Genomic DNA, 24,239 nt, shown 5'->3' on the forward strand with positions numbered 1-24,239 from the left:
GGGGAGTTTTTCATGTTCTGATGTGAGGGTTCCGGGACAAGAGGATGTCAAACGTGTACATATTGTAAAGCCCTCTGAGGCAAATTTGTAATTTGTGATTTTGGGCTGTACAAAAATTAATTGAATTGAATTGAATTGAATAATCCAACACAGTCTGATCATCATCCTCCCCAAACACAGGTGCACCTTCTACCCATATGAGACAGTGAATGTGTGGGCTTCCTCTGTGCTGAAACTCAACTCGGTAAAAGTAGTCAACAACTTTACCAGTAAGGCCTGTGGTGGATTTTATGAAGAATATACTCTATAACAGGGGTGTTTAATTACAATTCCAAAAGGTCCACATTGAGAAAATCTCCTCGTGCAAAGGTCCGAACCAGTACAATTAGGGCTGCAACAACGAATCGATTAAATCGATAATAATCAATTCTTAAAATAGATTTCATTATCGAATTTCATAATCGATTTGTTGTGTCACGCGATTATTACGCCACTCAATAAGTCGCAGACATTTTAGAAAACATAATTTCACTGAATTGCCCTGCAGCTTTAAATTCATTTCATTCAAGGTGTGAAGTGATGAGAAAAATATAATATCATGTTTTTTTAATTTACACCTTCTAACAAGAGGAATGAGTGAGCAGGACTTTCTGTGTGTTGGTAAACCTCTTGTTTCAGCTCTATCCTCTCTGCTAACATCATTGTTGGACAGTGAAGTCATGAGTTAGGGTTCTGATCATATTGAGCTCTTGGGTTGTTTATTTTATGTGACTTCCTTTCGGATGCGAGTGGGTACGATTGCTAAAAAGAGTTGTGCTTTGTCTCGTAGTGACGCTTTACATTGCTGCTTTTAATAATCGCCCCAGTCTCTGAACACATGAGCCATACTGGTATTAAACTGTCCGTGGGAAGAATTAACCTGTAAGAGTCTGTCTATTCTTGCTAAAAGACTGTGGTCTCTCTGACCACTTTTCTCTCTTTAGAGAACGTGAAATAACTTGTGACTCACGTAATTATTCTCCTACTCTTCGTTGTCTTTCCTCGTCTCAGCCCCGTGTATGTAAATCACTCACTCGAGTCAGGAAACTAATTGGTCGGCGCTGAACAAGTGCCATAAAGGCTGGAAAAGCTGCACTGGTTAAAATATAAGCGCTCCGTCAAAATGTAATAATCCTCAATTATCTATCGGTTTTAGGGTCCAGGGTCCTAAAAACGGATACAACGGCGTCTGGGTGCAGATCTGGACCGCGGTTCGCCGATTCGTGACCCCTGCTCTATAAAATCCAAGACCAAGTCCAAGACAGCTAAATGTAGCCAGAAAGGAATGTTGGAAAGCTGACACTCAATAGACTTGGCAAGCCATGGTGTAAGATACAGAGACACAAGATAAAGTTCAAAGTTCAAAGTTCACTTTATTGTCAAAGTTTCCACATGTGTTATGCATACAGAAAATTCGAAATGCCGTTTCTCGCAGTCCCACAGTGTAATATAGACATGAACATATAACATATAATAGAAAAAAATAGAATAAAGTTAAGAACATAAGGGCCTAGATAAAGGATTAACAAGTAGCAGCAGAGAATAAAAAGTGACTGGTGCTGGATGAGGGAAGGGTGTGTGAGGGGGGTATTTGTTCGTAGCAGCAGAGAATAAAAAATTAAAATAAATAAATAGAAAAAGTGACTGGTGCTGGATGAGGGAAGGGGTGTGAGGGGGAGTAGATGTCCTGGTATGTTCCATTTGAGGCAGTGGGGAAAGGTGGGTGAGGGGGAGGGTAGAGAGGTCAGGGGAGAGATGGCAGGGGGGGAGAGAGGGGGAGCGAGAGGAGAGAGGGAGGGAGAGAGTTCAGCATCCTGACCGCCTGGTGGAAGAAGCTGTTCCTCAGCCGGGTAGAGCTCGAACGGAGACTGCGGAACCTTCTCCCTGAAGGCAGGAGGCTGAAGAGGCTGTTGGAGGGGTGGGTGGGGTCACCCGCAATGCCGAGTGCTTTGCGGGTGAGGCGGGTGTTGTAAATGTCCTGTAGTGTAGGGAGTGAGACTCCGATGATCCTCTGGGCAGAGTTCACAATGCGCTGCAGGCTCTTGCGGTTGGAGGCGGTGCAGCTTCCGAACCACAGCGTGATGCAGCTGCTGAGGATGCTCTCAGTGGCGCCTCGGTAGAATGAGAGCATGATGGGGGGGGGGGCTCCTGCTCGCTTGAGCTTCCTGATGAAGTACAGGCGTTGCTGGGCCTTCTTTGCCAGTGCAGTGGTGTTGCTGTTCCAGGTGAGGTCATCTGTGATTGTCACACCCAGGAATTTGGTGCTGCTCACCTGCTCCACAGCAGCACCATTGATGGTCAGAGGGAGGGGGGGTTGGGAGTGGGTTCTCCTGAAGTCAACAACAATCTCCTTTGTTTTCCCCACATTGAGGAAGAGATTGTTATTTTGGCACCAACGGACCAGCTGGTTCACTTCCTTCCTGTAGTTAGTCTCATCGTTGTGGCTGATGAGACCTACCACGGTAGTGTCGTCAGCGAACTTCACGATGTGGTTGGAGCTGTAGTTGGGTTTACAGTCATGGGTCAGCAGGGTGAAGAGAAGGGGGCTGAGCACACAACCTTGGGGGGCCCCCGTACTCAGTGTTAGTGTGTTCGAAGTGTTGTTGTTGACCCGAACAGCTTGTGGTCTCTCTGTGAGGAAGTCCAACAACCAGTTGCAGAGAGAGGGGCTGAGGCCCAGGTCTGTAAGTTTACACACAAGCTGCTGGGGGATGATTGTATTGAATGCTGAGCTGAAATCTATGAACAGCATTCTGACGTAGGAGTTCTTAGTGTCCAGGTGTGTGAGGGCTGGGTGTAGAGCGGAGGAGATTGCATCCTCTGTGGACCGTTTAGTTCGGTAAGCAAACTGAAACGGGTCCAGGGAGGGAGGAAGGGTGGATTTGATCTGCTTCATGACCAGCCTTTCGAAACACTTCATGATGGTAGAAGTCAATGCGACGGGGCGGTAGTCGTTGAAGCAGGCTGGAGATGACTTCTTCGGCACAGGAATGATGGTGGTTTCCTTGAAGCACGTGGGAACAACAGCCTGGCTCAGGGAGGTGTTAAAGATGTCGGTGAGGACATCCGTGAGCTCCTCTGCGCAGTCCCTCAGCACACGACCAGGAATGTTGTCAGGTCCCGCAGCCTTGCGGGTATTAATCCTCAGCAGTGTGCTCCTCACACTGGCTGGGGACAGGCACAGAGCCTGGTCGTCGGTGGGGGGGGTGGTTTTCTGCGCAGGTGTGTTGTTCTGTGCTTCGAAGCGTGCAAAGAAGCCATTGAGGTTGTTAAGCAGGGAGGTGTGACTGTCACAGGTCTGTGGCGGTAGTTTGTAGTCCGTTATGGTCCTAATGCCCTGCCACAGGCTCCGTGAGTCCCTGCTGTCTTTGAAATGTCCTGTGATTTTCCTGGTGTACAGTCGTTTAGCTTTCCTGATGCCACGGCACAGGTCAGCCCTGGCTGCTCCCAGCCCAGCTGGGTCTCCAGCTCTGAAGGCGGTGTCGCGAGCCTTGAGCAGTGTGCGGACCTCCCCTGTCAGCCATGGCTTCTGGTTGGCTCGGATGGTGATGGCTCTGGTGGTAGTTACATCATCAATGCACTTGGTGATGTAACCTGTGACTGTCTCTGTGTATTCTTGAATGTTAATGTGATGGTTGTAGGTGGCTGCCTGCTTGAACATGTCCCAGTCTGTAGTACCAAAGCAGTCCTGAAGTGCAGCAGTACTGTCCTCTGGCCACACCCGTACCTGTTTTGAAACCGGTTTGGTAACCTTTACCCTTGCTCTGTAGGCCGGTTCCAGCAAGACAGTGAGGTGGTCGGAGAGGCCAATGTGGGGGAGGGGGGACGCCTTGTACGCTCCCTTGATCGATGTGTAGACTAGGTCTAATTTGTTGTTTTCCCTGGTTGGAAAATCAACATGCTGGTATATTTTAGGCAGAACAGTTTTTAGGTTAGCATGGTTGAAGTCTCCAGCAACGATGAGAATGCCGTCTGGGTGTGCTGTCTGTTGCTCACTGATGGCTCTGTAAAGTTCACTGAGTGCCTCCTCTCTGTCCTTGTTGTTGGGGCTCGGAGGTATATAAACAGCCACCAGTAGAATGGCTGAAAACTCCCTCGGCAGGTAAAAAGGACGGCACTTTAAAACCATAAACTCCACCAGCGGGGAACAGTGTTGGTTAACAACAATAGCGTCTCGACACCAAGCATCACTGATGTAAACACACACACCGCCGCCGCGGGACTTTCCCACGCTAACTATGTCTCTGTCTGCTCGGTAGCATGTTAGCTTGTCCAGTTGAATAGCGGAGTCCGGGATGTTGTGGTGGAGCCATGTTTCCGTGAACACGTAAACACAGCAGTCCCTCACCTCACGCTTGGTTCTGAGTAGCCGTATATTGTCCATCTTGTTGTCCAGTGAACGGACATTTGCCATGAGTAATGTTGGAATTGCCGGCTTGTGTGGGCTAGCCGCTAGCCTAGCCCGGATACCTCCACGCTTTCCCCGCTTTTGCTTCCTCTCGCACCGCTTGCGCGGTCTCCTTACCGGGTGGGGGTTGACACAATGGGGGGAGCAGAGAAGTCCCAGGCTGCTAAGATCCACGGAGAGTTTGGCTTCCAAGTTGAAGAAAGTTGTACTTTTTCCAAGAAGAAACTCACGGCTGTATTGTTGTGTTTTGCGATATAAGTCCGTCGGGCATGACGAACACAGCGGCAGACTAGACAAACTAGACGAAAAAGACGAAAAAGACGAAAACACTGTTTTTCCGGGACCGCGCGGGGCCGCTGCGACTGCTCGCGCCGCCAACATGATAGATAGAGCAGCGGTTCCCAAACTTTTTAGGCCACGCACCCCCTTCTACATCCCGACCGGGTTCACGCACCCCCAACCCCCCCCCCCCCCCACACACCTTAAAAAAAAAAAAAGCAACAGAGCCGCATAAAAATCGGACGAATGAGAGAACAGTTTGCTCGCGCGTGGCGTTTGTTTACAAGATAAAAAACACAAAAACTCTTCCTGCACCGTGCCTTCGAAAAGGTAACGGACGTAACGTTACGAAGGTAACGGACGATTGGCCAGATTGGCCACATCTGTAGGCTCGTCTACTTGCAGAGAGTAAAACTCACTCTTCTTCACGCGACCGACTAATGTAGCCAGGATGTCTTCGGACAAAGCATCGATGCGCGCGACAGTGTTGTTGGACACCGGGATCACGTCCAACTTTTTCGCTTCTCTCTCTCCAATCATACATTCCACCATCTCTTTAACATTTTTCCCTCTCCACCACCGCCTCTCCTTCTCCCTATTACGCGGTCAGAATACTACCACAAATGCGCTCATCCACGCACGGGAACAACACCGAGTTGTAATATAAACCTCCATAACACCCCGCCACTCTCGGCTCATACCTCCCCAGCAACGAGGCACATCACCCGGTCACAATACCTCCAGAATGTCCCCCGGGTGAAATCCGGGACTTGGTTTTATGGTTCCGAGTGGCGGCGCTCACTCGTTGGCGCTGGGACGCGAGGTCTCCAGCCGCCCCCGCCGCGAGGCACCCGATCGTCAGGTCTGTCAGCCCTCGGAACAGGCCGCGGGTCAATAACTCGTGGGTGGCGGGGTAGAGGCGAGGCAGATCACAGAAAAATAATAAAGACTAGAGTACAGCAAAGATATGTTGACGAGAAATGTATTTGTACGTCAAACACAAACGTAATCAGGGAGAAAATACGTTCGTGGTAAAACGTAATTGAGAATGCATTTTAGTTTTGGGGGAACGTAATTTTTAGGAGACAGGACTGCACCGCCATTACATTTTTCCTCTCGCGCACCCCCTAGAGGCAGCTCACGCACCCCACTTTGGGAATCCCTGAGATAGAGCATGAGCTCATGTTTTCATCTGAACCAGAATCAGGTCAATAAATAAAGGCCATTGGGCCTAGATATATTTTTAATATACACCAGAAACAATAGTAGAAAATACTACCAGAAAAAAATGGGCTATTTACCAAGATAACTTTGTTTATATAGCACCTTTCAAAAGAAAGTTACAAAGTGCTTCACAATAAAAACATGAAAGTAAATAAGATGTCGAATCAAAGAGGTAAAACAAGAGCAAGACTCTACATGATCAACAAATAAAATCTGTTACATCTAAAAACAGATGATTTGGTAAAAGTGAGGGAAGGAGCCAGGCCATTAAAGTACACATGGCATCTTTGGCACTTCTATCCATTGTGATAGAGCAGGGGTCACTAATAGGCGGACATCCTGGTTTAAAACCAGTATGTCTCATGTGTTCAGAGATAATTAAAAGCAGTAATGTGAAGTGCCACTACGAGACAAAGCACAACTCTTTTTAGCAATCGTATCCACTCACATCCGAAAGGAAGTCACATAAAATAAGCAACCCAAGAGCTCAATATGATCAGAACCCTAACTCATGACTTCACTGTCCAACAATGATGTTAGCAGATAGGATAGAGCTGAAACAAGAGGTTTACCAACACACAGAAAGTCCTGCTCACGAATGTCTCTTTTTAGAAGATGAGAAAAATATAATATGTTTTTTTTTGGTTGAGATAACTTCACACCTGAATGAACTGAATTTAAATTAACATTTTTAATTCATTCCAATGTTCCACTGTGAGGGTCCTGGGACAGAGTATATCACATGTGTACAGACTGTAAAGCCCTCTGAGGCCAATTTGTGATTTGTGATTTTGGGCTCTACAAAATAAATTGAAAAGGCTCGTCCAAGATTCTGTGATGATAAAGAAGTCAAATAAAATACTTATTGGCAAGGGATCTAACATTAAGAAGATAGATTTGAGCCGTTTCAATAGAGGGGATAACGGAAGTGGTTTCAACAGTGATGAGTTTTTCTCTGTGGGCTGTGTGAATATTGTGGTATTGCACATTGCCTTTCAGCGATCCTGACAGGAACGAGGGAACAAGAAACAGATAGCAAGAAAGATAACAGTGATAAAAGGGTGGGAAATGTAAGAAAGAGAGAGAAGTATTAGCATGGTATGTACAGGAAGGCACCAATTACAGACAATCAATAAAAGCACTGAGAGATCGTGCAGTCAGAATCCACTCCTGTGATTCGGACTGCACGATCTCTCAGTGCTTTTATTGAGGTGTAGACAAAACAAGACAAGACTACAGCTCACCAACACCGTGACCTGACCCGCTACCACATCCTGGCCATAACAATCCATTCAGAGAAGGCCAATACAACATGTATGATGATGAAAGCAGTGAAGTTAGCAAGAGCAGCCTAACACCAGGGAGACAAAGTAGTGGCTATTCAGGATATTCAGGAGTGGATATTCAGGAGTGGATATTCAGGAGTGGATATTCAGGGAGAGTTAACACGGCAGCTCAAACTGCGAGTGGCGGAACTGGAAGAGCAGAAAAGCCAAACACAACAAATTGGCAAAGAGAGACAACCATGGTGCACGGACACCAACACATGCTGCACTAGCAGCGAAACTTCGAAAAACAAAGAAAGAATCAAATGAAAATGAATGAAAGATGATCTCAGAGGACGAACCGATGAAGTCATTAGAAGAACACTGTAAAAAAGAGAAAAAGGAAAAGCACACAAAACTAAAAGCACAAAATGTTTCCACACCCAGCGATGAACCACTGTAAAGAGAGAAGAGGAATAGAAAAACAAGGATCCACACACCAGACCACTGAAAAGTTGGTGCATGACGAGTATAAGACAGCAAATGCGCCAAACAAGAAAATAAATAAGAAAAGGAGATCAAGGCAGGTGCGACATGTAACGGACCAGCTGCCTCAGGAGTCACAGAGGTACCAAGAAGCTGCGCAAAGGCAGTACAATGCAATGGTGGAGAGAACTCGAGACAAGGAGTGAGAGTGAAAACCCCCACAACAGCGAGATAACACATCCCAATGATTAACCTACCATACCAGTGACCATCTATGAGAGAAAACATGACTTCATGGGAGACACAGGTGAAACCTACTCCTGCTTTGGAAAAGAAGGCGCTCACCTCCCCTCTCACAATCATCAATCAAGACTGTCAGCCTTCTGAGAAAAGACAAATAACACCAATGACAGCCAGTAACAGGACGACCGTTGGGTAGGCACCTTCCAAACAATGGCATACTGGATCAGATTGACATCACAAGACTCCATGTTGAAGCATTCATGGGAAGTGAGGAAACTGTACATACAAGCGCAATGTGGTCATTCAACAACACCAGCACTACCATTACTTTGCACATTGAACTGTGATGCATTTTACATTACATTACAGACACTTTTATGACTAATTATGAATTCTTAAATATGAATCATTAAACACTTTTATTATAGCTTCTAAACACACAGTTCTACACTCAAATTTCTTACAGTACAAATAGAACTGTATTTTTAAACATAACTTTAAGCTTATGCCATGTAGAGATAGCAAAACGTTAACGTTAAGTGACAACATTACGAAGCTAATGCTCGTTAAGTGCTCCTTTTTAAGGTAAAGTTTAGTTGCTGGTCTTTGGTCATTTATACTGACATCTAATGGGAGAAATTAACTTTATCTTAGCTGAAAGATGACTTGATTTTCTTATTATGTTTGTAGAATACTTCATGGGGGGTCATATTGCCAAGTATTAATACCAACTTTGTTGAAAGTTAATGTGATGTTGGTGACCTACCTTGTTCGTTACTCTGACTTCTTTAAAGTAACGGCTGAGCTGTCAATCAAAGTGCTGCTGTCTCGCGGCCCTGTATCTGCTGCTCTTCTTTTAGTGTTAGCATACATGTTCACAAGATCCTACAATAGGTCCAGTAGCTTACAGCATGAGGTCACAGGGGTGCAGACCTCATACTTATCTCCCGAACAAGTTTCTCTGCATCTGAATGACGTAAAACGGCTTGAGACTGAGCTATCAATACGACAGCTTTCTGTGGTGATGAAGATGTGCTGGGTGAGGAGGCAGGAGGTGTCTCTAGTGTGCTCTGAGAGCCCAGGTGAGCCTGAGAGCACAGTGTGTTCACTGCAGCGATTTTACACACAGAAACTATATGAAAACTAAAAGGCACAGTATCAGAAGATATTAGAGAAAAGTACCGCTCCAATGAATCGCCGGCTTAATGTGATGGCATTGACCCTGGGACCTGTGTTGTCGTGGGCAAAAGCTCCTGGTGGGGTAGGCAAAGTCCCAGGTGAGGGGCCAGACCCTCTGACCCTATGAACCGGCCAGAAAAGAGTTAGCCTGGAAAAGGGAAACCGGGGCCTGCTTCTGGACCTGGGAGCAGGGGCGGACTGGCCATCGGGGATACCGGGGGAATCCCCGGTAGGCCGACGGGGTTTGGGCCGGTCTCTGACATCGCCGGCCCCGACTATATTATATGCTTCACAGAACACGTTCAATTGACTCTAATACCGAAAGTCAATAATCAGTGAAAACTGTATCAACAGTATAGACTGACATTATACTACTCCTCGCGATCTGAGACGCCATAGCACGGCTGGACACTACGGTGCTTTTAAAAACTTTTCTCCATAACCGCGGTCTGCGCCGTGCGCTCGTGCCGGGCGACGGTCGGGGCGGGGCCGCGGAGGTGCGAATGGCCGCTGTAGACCGGCGAAATACAGGGGCGGCTCGACTGTCACGGCGTCCATGAATCGAGGACTTCTTACTGGAACTGAAACGATGTACTGGGATTAAATTCTTTGTCAACAAAGAATTTGGTAAGTGACAAACTGCGTTTGTTTTTTTACATCTGCAGTAACGTTTTTATGAATAATATTTGATGGCTCGTGCTCTTGTGTGGTGGAATGCGTGGATCCGCTGCAGGTCTGCTGGATTGATGTGCTTTGTTGTCATATGAATATATGTGACTGGTTCTTATGACTTTGTGGCTGTCATTGTGTTAATTACGTTGATTTGACCATGCGTTGTCAGTTATTGACGTAGCGTCCCGTCACGGATTCATTTTATCTGCAGCTTGCGTCACTCGCTCAGAGACAAGCCGTTTTGAGTGCGAGCTAGCAGCATGGCACCGGTACCAAAACGTAAATCCTTTAAAGGTGGAGCTGAAAAGCTCAGGGAGAAAAAGAAGAGATATCTGGAGGAAGGTGCATCAAAATATTTAAAAATCTCTGACTTATTTGGGAAACCACCGACTGGTGACAGTGTTATGATGGTAAGTTGTGGCATTGACTTGGCCAATGTTAGCTTGCTTTTCACAGATGAGGTAGTGTTCGGCTACAAGCTAGCCTAGCTAACGTTAGCTAGATAAATGATAAATGTCCAAAATTGAGACCGTTATGATCTGGTCAAATAAGCAAGCTGGCGCTGTTCGCATCATCGAGATTATTTAATTTAACATGTTAGCCGTAGTTACTTGCTTACAATCGATGAGCACGCTATCCATGGTGGTAGTTGTAAAGAGGGCAATCTTATCATTTCTAATAATTTATGTCAAATAATGTTTAAGTTAACCAGCTCTCAACAGCACCTGGAGGCTTTTATGTTGATGGCTACTCAGACAGATGTTTTGCAGATGCTGGACAGTGAGAAAATCATAGACGGTGTTGCAGAAAAGAGTGAGCTGCTACTCGTGTAGTGAGGTAATAATAACACATGAGTATACTGATATTGTTTTTTATTACTATGTGACTATAATGCACCTGGGCTGGCAGAGTTAGTTTAGGTTCTGTTACTTAACTTATTGTTTTGTTATGCACCTTCAACACCCCTACACACACACACACACACAATCACACACCCAGCATGCAACACTACTGATACCACTGATGTTCACACCCCATCGTATGTTCTGTTCATTTCAATATAGTTCAAACTAATTCTACCCTCTGATTCCAGTTTCTTTATTGTGTGGTCTTTCTCTGCTGACATTCATTCCTTAAGGCTCTGTAGTTATACGTATAACCATCTGATACTAGCCCAAAGTTCAGCATATTCATCGAGCAAACTACTACCTTGGAGTATTATTATAAAAAAAACATATATGATGTAATTTCTTTGTAATCATCGAAAATAATGTTAAGTGTATGGGTATTTTTCCAAGTAGGCCACTGACATCGATACGTGCGATGCATTGAGTGGGCCGGTCTGACAGTAAACTCCCGGGCCACTTTTTTCCCCCAGTCCGCCCCTGCCTGGGAGTGGAGCTTGGCAGGGCACAGCCTGAAAAACCTACATGGAGCCCCCAGCCTGTGGGCCCACCACTCGGAGGGATAAGGATTGTGAGCCAGGTGGAAGGCAAAGTTGGGGACCTAGGTGTTCCGACCCCTGGCATTGCAGACTAGCTCTAAGGACGTCACCTGGTGCACTGCTGGTGCTATCTTAGCATATTGATGTCTGTACTGGGAACAGGAGATAGTCGTCATATTGGTATATAAACTGTATATATAAACCTGTCCGTGGTGGTGAAGATGTGCTGGGTGAGGTGACACGAGAAGGCAGAGCAGTCCCACTCTGCCTTCCAGTGGAAAGGAACTTTTTGTAGAGTCCATGGTTATATTATTTATTTTGATCTTGAAATATTTGCTCTAATCCGTAGGTCTGCATGATTTTTCAGTTTTTGGTTGTTGAACATACAGCAACCTCTGCGTGGGTGACAGCTGAGGCCAGAAACAGGCATTTTTGTTTCATGTTGTCCGTCCGTTCATCCGTCACATTCTTGTGAACAAGACATCTCTCGAACGCCTGTACGGAACTTGATCAGATTTGTCATAAACACATGATGCAAGAATGAAACGATAACATTTTGGTGGTCAAATGTCAAAGCTCAAATTCACTGTGACCCCACATCCGTCTTGTGAACATATCATTACATCTGGCACAGACGTCTACCTGGACTCAAGGATGAACTCATTTGATTTTGGTGGTCAATGGTCACTGTGACATCACAAACTTCAGAATTCATGAGCTAATTATGACAATTTCACACAAATAATTAATAAGATAAAATGTGATGACATCACGCATAGATGTAAGCTGCAACTTGATTGGTTGTTGGAGGCACACTATCATGACAGATGGATCTTTAGGAAACCTCACCATATTACATACACTGGCTCAGTGGCAGAGCAGGGGCGTCGGTTCGATCCCCAGCTCCACTAGTCCATGTCCATGTGTCCTTGCACAAGACACTTAACCCCAAATTGCTCCTGCAGGCAGTGCCTGCGGTGAATGAGTGGGTATGAATGATTAGATCATCCTGATGGCAGGTGGCAGCTTGCATACCTGCCACCAGTGAATGAATGGGTGTGAATAGGTGAATGATGACATGTAGTGTTAAAGCTCTTTGAGGCAGACTAGAAAAGATCTATATAAGTACAAGTCCATGTCTGTTTCATGTGCAGTGTGACTAGAGCTCAGCAGGATCTTCGCTCTTCTTGACAGAATGATCGGGTCCAGTTTAGTACTCAGCTGCATTTCAAACCCCTGGAAGTTACTATTTAGAGGGACTTGCTCTCAAGTGCAGCTAAGCTAGTAAGGTAGGTGACAGAGCAATAGCCCCTCTCGGCTGCCTTTTACCTCTCTGGTAAATGTGTATTTTAATTAATAACGTCCGATGGTGCGGCATGATGGGTAAAAGACCGATTTGGTCAACTGCTCAACGAGCAATGAAAGATGTGCTGCTGTGTTGTGGAGTGTGAACAGAAGAAAGCGCAGCGGGCTATTAGCATTACTTTCTTACTGAAAGAACACGGCAGACTATTTGGATCTTAACAGATGATGTACTCTGAAGAAAAGAGAATGCACTTTACTTCAGAGCCCCGGGGGCCAGAAGCCACCAGTTCAATGTGTGTTTATTGGATTCTGGAAGTTAGAATTCATATAATAATTATTTATGAATGTGCATTACAAACAAATTCAATTGTAAGGCCTTTTTCTTTTTGAGGGTCTGTCAGTCAAGTCTTCTCAAACAGCTCGACCCGGCCATGTAAACAGAGCCGTCTGTTTAACTGTCACCTGATACAGAGGTGAGCAGAACACTACCGGTGTATTACAGCTGTTTTAATCCCATCACTTGCTCAAAGTGCGAATGGCAACACAATGCACATCAGACCCACTTGTCTCTTACAGACACAGAAGCACATTCAGCAGAGAGGTCAACAGTCCAACAAGCTACAGCGGCTGCACCCTGAACCGCTGGAGTAAGTCACTTTGACAGAAACTCAGTTGAATGTGTGGGAATCATACTATGTTTACAGGAGCTATATTCCAATGACATATGCTGAATATGAACATATCCTGTCTTTCCTTTCCTGTCATTGACCTCTTCTCGTTGGAAATACTCTAGTGCTATAAAATCACTTTGTGCAAAAACAAATTGGCAAAATAACAAAACAAAAACATCTGTGCACACACAAAGGTTTGAGTCCTGTTCTATGAAGCCAGTTCACCAAAGCCAGGGAGTCTCCTGTTCTCTGGTTTAACGAACTAACTCTGAACCTCCAGAGCTGCTGATCAGCTCAGTAAACCACCCCAGAGACTCTCATCGGGCTGTGAGCGTGTTCACATAAAGCATCTGACCAATCACAAATAAGGACAAGTCTGCTGTCAGCAGAGCAGCACATTTTACAAACACAGCGAAAACTACAATATCAGAGAAATACGTAGACGTTAAACACATAGTTCAGGCTGGAAGTAAGTCTAAACTGCTGAATGCAGGAAGGAGAGCAGACTGTGGTGTGTTTCGATGAACAGATTTATAATACCACTGCTTCATGTAGAGCAGGTGTGGAGCGTGTGTGGAGCGTGTGTGGAGCGTGTGTGGAGCGTGTGTGGAGCGTGTGTGGAGCGTGTGTATTCTGTTCAGTTAATGTGCTGCTGAGATGTATTGTTATGGAGTGTATTAAGATGTTTTCGTCTTATTCTTTCACTGCAGCCCTGGTGGTGTGAAACACACTTGGGGCAAATAAATATAAGTATGTTTCCTTCCAAAATGTATAATCACCCACAGCATGCACACATGTAACCGCAGCAAAGTAACGCAAGGCTCCCAGCTACAAGAACAACACTGTCGTACGCGCTGTGACAGGTGACTTCCTGTGTTTTCATTGTTATTCTTCAGGTCGGGGGGCCAGCCAGCTCTCTCTAGGCAGAAGAGTGGTCTTTCTCTTTTTAGTCCAGGTTTGTTCCTTTGTTCAAAAAAGGGACAATTTAATCAAGTTAAGTTCAACTTGGGAAAAATAAAGTTCAATTAGTTCTCGATTGTAAAAAACACCAAACGAAGAAAGAAACCAAGAGAAGAGAGGCACTCATGGAGTTATTAAAGGCAGTCAGTGAATCCAGTCCGTGTTGGAATGCTGGGTGGAGGATGAGGACATGCTTCCGTTAGCTGCTGAGAGAGTGCATATATGGAGCAATAGCAGGATATGGATGAATATAATTGGAGGAAGGCTGTCAGTGGCGAATGAAATGAGCAGTTCAAACGAGGTGAAAGGCTTCTATCTGTCCTCTCTGCTCTCTGCAGAATAAATGTGAATGCAAGATAAGGGGAGGGAACTGAATTGTTGTGCGAGTTAGGAGCGAATCGGTGAGAAGATGGGCATGTCCAGGGGTGTGCACAGGTAATAAATCCAGTGCCGAAATCCTGGTTCTCACAACACCATAACAAAGCATCGAAGCAGCACATTCATTGATCAGATTACACACATGTAACTATATGCAGATCTCTTGTGCTCTAGATGAAGGAGTGATCATTTAAATCAGTCCATTTAAACACTCAGTGATTTATTACCAGCTATCCTTCCTGCATGAGTCTGTACTGTGTTTCTTTGAGTCTGGATTATGACTTTAATATTATCTAACGATCCATAAAGCGAGCTCTGGTTGCTCAGTAGCTGGTGCTTTTATCCCAGTTGATCTCTGATCATGAACATAAGCTCTTGTGGAGCCGGTTAGGTGGTCTAGCAGGTAAGAAGTGAACCCTGAAGTTACCTCAATAACTTCCTAGTACAGGGACCTGGACAGAGTGGACACCAGGTGTGAGGGTTTACTGTCGGATGTGGTTCGGAGGGCTTTTCACCATGACACAGGAAATGTGATCACAGCATTGATAAACATACAAAGAGAACACACTCATACACACTGAGCTTCTACTCTCACAGATCCATCAGCACTTTGAATCAGTGTCACTATCAATCATCAACAATAACATTCATGTCAACATGAATCATTTGTAAAGAAGTGATGATGTTGATGGAGGGTGCACACCTTCCCAACCGGATTCCTGTGTCAAGAGAGAGAAAGAGAGAGTTATGCGTTTTCAAAAAGCACTGTATCTACATGGATTACAATACACTGGTCAATGCCCAACTTCATTTATGCAAATATTTAATAACAAATAAAAAAGCAGATTCCATCATTCTCATGAAAAGCTCCCTCAATCAAGCAAATATTCTAAGAAGTGAGCGTGCCTTTCATCTCTGAGTCATACATACACTCAGTAGAACACGTGCTTTCACTTCATTCTTCAGCGTCATTAAATAATCATATTCCTGACCTCATTCTATTCTTCATGCTAAGAAAGAAAGTCAATCAAACAACATATTTTCTTTTGTCATAAGAAAAACGAAAATGAAAACCCGTTGACTGATTAGTTGTTGTTGACAGAATGAACATTACCAAAGTGCACCACAGTCATGTGTGTAAAGCCATGCAGGCGAGAAACACCTTCCACGAGTACCGGCTCTCCAGCCTGACAAACACTGGGGACGTGTTCCAGACGACCAACACGTTTCCAGATAAGGATCAGGATGTTTATCGTCATCGTACGAACACACATCGAAATGAAGTTGGCGACTCATCAGTCAGTACAGCAGCAGGTAAAAAGTGTATAAAAACATGAAGACAAGACGATTTAAAACAAGACATGAAATAAATATACACAAGATAAAACCAGATAAAGCACAGGCATCAATGGCTCCAAAGTGAAACGTGTGCTTCGTTAAAGTGACGTGTTATTGACTGTTTGTTTCAGCACTGTCCGGTGTGAGCTGGGTGGGTGGTGGGTGGGGGCGATGGAGGAAACCGCTCTGGGGAAGAAGCTGTTCCTCAGCAGTTAGTCTGGGTTTTGATGTTCCTGTGATGTCTGTCCAGATGTTTCTGGCCTTCTTCTGGAGACGGCCAGCATACACAGCGTCCAGGTCAGGCAGGGTAACTCCCACAATGCTCTGTGCTGTTCTAACACCCGGGCCAGGTCCCTCCTGTTCTCTGCTGTGCAGCTGGCGTACCACACAGTAAAGCACTGACACAGGATGCTTTCAATCACACTTCTGTAGAAGTTAACCAGAAGTGCAGGGGGCAGGCAGCTTGTTTGAGCTTCCTCAGGAAGAAGAGCCTCTGCCAGGTGTGATGTGTTCAGGGACCAGGTGAGGTCTTTAGTGATGTGGAGCCCCAGGAATTTGATGCTGTCCAAATGAGCAAGAGACTTCCAAATGAATCAGGAAATCAGCTCTACTAGATCTGCTAGGAACGCAGTAAGTTTGATATGGCGAGGGCCATCAATATCTTCGTTATTTGTCAGAGCAAATAAGTCTGCACACAACCGACTCAATGGTCTCTAGTTCTTGTCACACAGATATCATTTTTTAAGCCAACAAAGTGAGTACAGCCCCCCACAGCTTGCTAATCAACTCCTCTTTCTACAGTCATTTAGGACATCAACTACATCTTGCCACGATGTCTGTCCATACAGTGTATGAGGCGAGTCTGACCATTCTTCTTCTCTTCTACGTTAAGCAGAATGTGGAAGCAGCTACTCTCATGCTGTGATCCCATGAAGATCTACCAGTTGTCTTTGAGTGCCTGAGTATGTCCTCAATTGCATGTGGATCCACTTCAATTCTTCATCATCTCAGTGTCTATGAGCTCTGTTCTAATCACACGAGTAGAACAACCAGCACTACGGGGGAGGTCTCAAAGCTCACTTTGTAGTTCTGGTTGATGTTTGTGCTACAGCAAGTGGTAAGTAGGACTGAAACTCAGGACTTTCACCCAGAAGACAGCTGTTCATGTCCCATCTGAAGCTAAAGTCAACGTTGACTTATTTTGTCACATCAGACACATTAGTCATGTGACTCCTTAATACTGTTAGTACTGTGAGTCATTAGAGTTTCTACTTATGTGAGTCGTTAACGTCAACCGCACTCTCTCCTAACCCAACCGCACTCGTGTGGGCCTGGAGAGCAGCGGGCAGTGGAGCAGGGCGCAGCGGCAAGCAGCGGAGAGGAAATGGATCCACAGACTGGGTACTATAGACCCTCACGGGCTGAATGAAAAATATCAACTCCCAGTCTGTTTTTATTGGAGCCTCGCCTGCCATCCCTTTGTCCCTTCTCTCACCCCCATTACATCTCCACCATGGTATTTATCTTATGTTACATACATGTTTATTTATTGATTTATTTATATTTTTTATATTTTCATATATTTATACTGGTCTTTCAAGTGTGGTTTTACTATATTATGCATGTTTTTATTCACCCGTTTAACTATTTTAATTGTGTATTAATGTTAAATTATTTATTTATATATTTTAAATCTTCCCATGTTGGAGATGCACCCTATGTCCTTCCCTCCCCCCACAGGCAGACGAGGCCCATTTTTTAGACTCCCAACCGTGTGGCTGAAGTTGGATAGGGTTATTTGGCATAATTTTATACATTTTTCCATTTTTGTATGTTTTTACATTTTAAAGCACTTAGCACTTAATTTATTTAAATTTCTTTTAAAAAAAAAAGCACTTATTACTTATTTATTTTTTTAAAAGCACTTATCTATTTATTTATCTTTTTAAAGTTTTAGATGTGTGTGTGTGTGTATATACATTTATTATATGTTAAATTATCTTTTTATATTTATATATTTATTGTGCCTTTTAACCTCCCTTCCCCTTTTAGCATCTCCTCTCCGTCTGTCCCGCTGGCGGTTGCTCTGCTGTCAGGCTGTTTTTAATAAAATTGTTTAATTGCTTTTTATTTCTTAGGGTCTTTATTAAATCCTTTTTTAAAGCACAGCCCCCTTGTGCCAGTGCCCCTCGTGGCCCTCTTAGGAGGGCCCCTCATCCAATCAAACCTAACCCAACCGCACTCTCTCCTAACCCTAACCCAACCGCACTCTCTCCTAACCCAACCGCACTCTCCCCTAACCCAACCGCACTCTCTCTTAACCCTAACCCAACCGCACTCTCTCCTAACCCAACCGCACTCTCTCCTAACCCTAACCCAACCGCACTCTCCCCTAACCCAACCGCACTCTCTCCTAACCCAACCGCACTCTCTCTTAACCCTAACCCAACCGCACTCTCCTAACCTAACCGCGCCCTCTCCTAACCCAACCGCACTCTCCCCTAACCCAACCGCACTCTCTCCTAACCCAACCGCACTCTCTCCTAACCCAACCGCACTCTCCCCTAACCCAACCGCACTCTCTCCTAACCCAACCGCACTCTCCCCTAACCCAACCGCACTCTCCTAACCCCACCGCACTCTCTCCTAACCCAACCGCACTCTCTCCTAACCCTAACCCAACCGCACTCTCCCCTAACCCAACCGCACTCGTGTGGGCCTGGAGAGCAGCGGGCAGTGGAGCAGGGCGCAGCGGCAAGCAGCGGAGAGGAAATGGATCCACAGACTGGGTACTATAGACCCTCACGGGCTGAATGAAAAATATCAACTCCCAGTCTGTTTTTATTGGAGCCTCGCCTGCCATCCCTTTGTCCCTTCTCTCACCCCCATTACATCTCCACCATGGTATTTATCTTATGTTACATACATGTTTATTTATTGATTTATTTATATTTTTTATATTTTCATATATTTATACTGGTCTTTCACGTGTGGTTTTACTATATTATGCATGTTTTTATTCACCGGTTTAACTATTTTAATTGTGTATTAATGTTAAATTATTTATTTATATATTTTAAATCTTCCCATGTTGGAGATGCACCCTATGTCCTTCCCTCCCCCCACAGGCAGACGAGGCCCATTTTTTAGACTCCCAACCGTGTGGCTGAAGTTGGATAGGGTTATTTGGCATAATTTTATACATTTTTCCATTTTTGTATGTTTTTACATTTTAAAGCACTTAGCACTTAATTTATTTAAATTTCTTTTTTTTTAAAAAGCACTTATTACTTATTTATTTTTTTAAAAGCACTTATCTATTTATTTATATTTTTAAAGTTTTAGATGTGTGTGTGTGTGTATATACATTTATTATATGTTAAATTATCTTTTTATATTTATATATTTATTGTGCCTTTTAACCTCCCTTCCCCTTTTAGCATCTCCTCTCCGTCTGTCCCGCTGGCGGTTGCTCTGCTGTCAGGCTGTTTTTAATAAAATTGTTTAATTGCTTTTTATTTCTTAGGGTCTTTATTAAATCCTTTTTTAAAGGACAGCCCCCTTGTGCCAGTGCCCCTCGTGGCCCTCTTAGGAGGGCCCCTCATCCAATCAAACCTAACCCAACCGCACTCTCTCCTAACCCTAACCCAACCGCACTCTCTCCTAACCCAACCGCACTCTCCCCTAACCCAACCGCACTCTCTCTTAACCCTAACCCAACCGCACTCTCTCCTAACCCAACCGCACTCTCTCCTAACCCTAACCCAACCGCACTCTCCCCTAACCCAACCGCACTCTCTCCTAACCCAACCGCACTCTCTCTTAACCCAACCGCACTCTCCTAACCGCGCCCTCTCCTAACCCAACCGCACTCTCCCCTAACCCAACCGCACTCTCTCCTAACCCAACCGCACTCTCTCCTAACCCAACCGCACTCTCCCCTAACCCAACCGCACTCTCTCCTAACCCAACCGCACTCTCCCCTAACCCAACCGCACTCTCCTAACCCCACCGCACTCTCTCCTAACCCAACCGCACTCTCTCCTAACCCTAACCCAACCGCACTCTCCCCTAACCCAACCGCACTCTCTCCTAACCCAACCGCACTCTCTCCTAACCCTAACCCAACCGCATTCTCTCCTAACCCAACCGCACTCTCCCCTAACCCAACCGCACTCTCTCTGAACCCTAACCCAACCGCACTCTCCTAACCTAACCGCGCCCTCTCCTAACCCTAACCCAACCGCACTCTCCCCTAACCCAACCGCACTCTCTCCTAACCCAACCGCACTCTCTCCTAACCCAACCGCACTCTCCCCTAACCCAACCGCACTCTCTCCTAACCCAACCGCACTCTCCCCTAACCCAACCGCACTCTCCTAACCTAACCGCGCCCTCTCCTAACCCTAACCCAACCGCACTCTCTCCTAACCCCACCGCACTCTCTCCTAACCCAACCGCACTCTCTCCTAACCCAACCGCACTCTCTCCTAACCCAACCGCACTCTCCCCTAACCCAACCGCACTCTCCTAACCCCACCGCACTCTCTCCTAACCCAACCGCACTCTCCCCTAACCCAACCGCACTCTCTCCTAACCCAACCTCACTCTCTCCTAACCCTAACCCAACCGCACTCTCTCCTAACCCAACCGCACTCTCTCCTAACCCAACCGCACTCTCCCCTAACCCAACCACACTCTCCCCTAACCCAACCGCACTCTCTCCTAACCCAACCGCACTCTCTCCTAACCCAACCGCACTCTCTCCTAACCCAACCGCACTCTCCCCTAACCCAACCGCACTCTCTCCTAACACAACGCACTCTCTCCTAACCCAACCGCACTCTCCCCTAACCCAACCGCACTCTCTCCTAACCCAACCGCACTCTCTCCTAACCCAACCGCACTCTCTCCTAACCCAACCGCACTCTCCCCTAACCCAACCGCACTCTCTCCTAACCCAACCGCACTCTCCCCTAACCCAACCGCACTCTCCTAACCCCACCGCACTCTCTCCTAACCCAACCGCACTCTCTCCTAACCCTAACCCAACCGCACTCTCCCCTGACCCAACCGCACTCTCTCCTAACCCAACCGCACTCTCTCCTAACCCTAACCCAACCGCATTCTCTCCTAACCCAACCGCACTCTCCCCTAACCCAACCGCACTCTCTCCTAACCCTAACCCAACCGCGTTCTCTCCTAACCCAACCGCACTCTCCCCTAACCCAACCGCACTCTCTCTTAACCCTAACCCAACCGCACTCTCCTAACCTAACCGCGCGCTCTCCTAACCCTAACCCAACCGCACTCTCCCCTAACCCAACCGCACTCTCTCCTAACCCAACCGCACTCTCTCCTAACTCTAACCCAACCGCATTCTCTCCTAACCCAACCGCACTCTCCCCTAACCCAACCGCACTCTCTCTTAACCCTAACCCAACCGCACTCTCTGTCAAGAAGAGTTGACCCCTCAGAGCTGCCTCGGTAACATGTGAGCACATTCAAGGGAGAATCAGGATATAAAAGCACAAAGCATATACTCAGATTAAAGTGTAATCAAAAGATAAAGTGTATGAATTATAGGACAAAATGTTTAATCAATAAGTAACGAATGTTTAAAATGCATAGAGTGATTTAACTATTGTAATAAGTGATTAACAAATGTTCTGTGTGACTGGAGCTGAGATAGGAATGTATTAGTCAGAATGAGTCAGAATGACATTGCAAAATCAGTGGCAGATGTTATGGGTGGGGTTAAGAGGAGAGTGTTGCAACATATTGCAAGAGATGAATCAGAGGCAGGAAGCCTGGACTTATATGGACTTGTTCAAGAACCCAACGACCTCTCCAGAGGGAGGGGGGGATGAGCTCATGTATTGAACAAGGGGGGCTGATTAAGCCCGAATGAGGAATATAAGGAGACGTTTGCATGCAGCAAGCTGGGATTTCTACACGAGCGCCGTCCAAGTGCGCTGCGGAGGAGATACGGACGATCGCAACTGATGTATTGAGGACTTCGTCTCTGTTCACGGAAAGAAAGACCGCTGTTCGTGGACAATAAGATTTAAAGACGGAGGTTTTCCTCTCCCCACTGCTCGACTCTTAACATCTGGACAACGGAGAAGACGTAGCAGCCCGAGAAAGACTTTGTACTGAGTTTTGAGGACTGTTGAACGGGCTCCGTTGCAGAGCGGGAGGACCGAGGGTCTGGCCAGACCCTCGCTCCTAAACAACTCCAAAAGAACCTTTTCATCGCACCATTGAACATCCAGCTCCAGCCGAGCCGTCTCGGCGACTAAAACTAATGAGTATAATCGAAGAAGAAAATTAAGTGACTGATTGAGTGTAGTGACATTTTATGTGAGCTGTAGCTTTAACCCTTGCAAACTAACCAAATATAACCTGCAATAAATATCTAATCTGCATTTAAAGTAAAATTCTCAAAGTGCATTCATTTGCTCGAGTAGTAAGAAGTTCCTCGTGGTAGTAAAAAGTTAAAGCCATTGTATATCTAACAACTGAGTTCTGAAAGGTTATCCTAGAGACCGAATCCACTTAACAATCCCTTACGGTTTTAGAAAGAATTAATCCTAGCCGTTAAAACCTAACCTGGCATTTACCAAGAGCACGGATCCATAAGAGGGAAGCTGCCATAACCGACGCGACTGGTGGGAGCGCCCGGGGCCAGGACTGGTCTCTCGGCCGAGTGCGCTCAGACCGGAGGAAGCAGGGTAGACGTTGGGAGTAACGGCAGTTAGCGAGCCAGGCGAGTTCCCTCGCCAGAACACCAGCTCGACAATCTTTTAATAGAGAGCTGAGTCAGTAAGTAGCCCCGTATCGGGCCAGAAGTACCCCAGGATCTAACACGTGGCGCCCAACGTGGGGCTCGACGGAAAAGGAGTACGTTGAGTCTAAAAGAAGAACCCCGGCAGCCAAGAGAGGCTGTCGTTCGTGTACGAAAAGACCTGAGGTGAGGCGTTGGGGTAGAAAGCAAAGCTGCCCAAGCCTCGAAGAAGTCCGATTGCGAGACATCCACGAATCGAAGCTGTGTGTGGTACTTACAAGCCAACACAGGAGAAGCCGCAGGCGACGGGGAGCATCGACCAGACTCGTAGACCTGTAGAGAGACCAGAGCCTGATCCCATCCCTTCCTCAACGCGCGACGAGAGGCTTTGGGAGGAAGGCAACTCGAGACAACAAAGACACAGACAAAGTCCAAGATGGAAACATCGCCTGAGGGACCCGATGGCAACGAAGGCAGCCTGCAGACGACGACGACGGCTCAGCAGGACGTGCCAGCGACATCGACCCCGAACCAGGCAGCAGACGACAACACGGACCAGCAGACGGACGACGCTGGACCACGAGGAGCGGCATCGGAAGAACCGACACCGGCTCCAGGAGGCAGAGGCAACGTCCCACATCAGATCATCCTGAATGGAAGAGGATGGGCCACCTGGGACGATTCTGTTAAACAACACCTAATCGAGCTGCATGAAGATGCAGACAAGGAGAAGGTGGGAAAAAAAGTAGAAGAGTTTTGCACAAGCAAGGGGGGTTATCTTGCTCCCCTCACCCATAAGTCCGGAATGGTGGCGGCAGTGGTAGGGTGTGAAGGACCCCCCTCAGGCAAACAGAAAGTGGGAGAGTGGCTACAATGGTGGCTAGTAGTAATGAAGGTTATTAAAGGAAAAATAGTCACCATAATTAGCCCGTCAAAAGAATATGACTCGGTCGTGAAGATGCTGGCCGCAGAGACCGGAGCGGGGGCAGTGACTATAAAGCAGAAAGTAAAAGCCACCTCCCGCTATAAAGAAAATAAAAAAGAGCAAGACGCAATAGCGGCATACATAGCCAAAAACCCAAGTTATACTGAGGGGAACGGCGACGATCAGGTCAGCACCCACAGCACCGAGGTCTCCGTGCACTCCCAGTCAGAGGAGTCCACGGGGTCCGAAAGAGAGAAAGACCAGGACAGCAGCGACAACGAGGAGATCTCGGAGGAAGAAGAAGTGAGGGAGGACTCGACGCTGAACAGAAGCGATGCGTACCAACTGCTCCCGCCCTCCATGCAATCCGGGACTCCCGCTGCAGTACGCAAGGTCCTGCAGGACTACAACGGCCCAGTGCCGGGGAGGCACAAGAAAGCTCAGGGTAAGACAAGACACGTTCGCTCCCCGAGCCCAGAAGAGCATCTTCCAAAATTGAAAAAGATGCCCGAAGGGACCAAAAAATATGCGAACCAGACAGGTTTAACCGCATATAACCACTACGGAGAGCCTTGGGACATAGACAGCCATGGACTGGTTGTCTTAACCAACTCAAATCTAAAGCCTCATATCTCT

The 24,239-nt window shown here is 46.4% G+C and overlaps 1 protein-coding gene across 3 annotated transcripts in view; it reads right to left on the reverse strand.

Moving 5' to 3' along the window:
- The window catches only part of apobec2a (apolipoprotein B mRNA editing enzyme, catalytic polypeptide-like 2a), an 81,203-nt gene that overhangs the window by 16,900 nt on the left and 40,064 nt on the right, over positions 1-24,239 (reverse strand). Inside the window, exon 4 of one of the 3 annotated variants that reach the window (XM_079297195.1) lies at positions 10,568-15,272. The exons of the other annotated variants lie outside the window; for them this stretch is intronic. The gene's annotated coding sequence lies outside the window, so the exon portion shown is untranslated. Of the gene's footprint in view, positions 1-10,567; positions 15,273-24,239 lie in introns of those variants that run through there. 3 annotated transcript variants of the gene reach the window in all.

The sequence above is a fragment of the Melanostigma gelatinosum genome (genome assembly GCF_949748355.1).
Source record: "Melanostigma gelatinosum genome assembly, chromosome: 3".
Lineage (NCBI taxonomy): Eukaryota > Metazoa > Chordata > Actinopteri > Perciformes > Zoarcidae > Melanostigma > Melanostigma gelatinosum.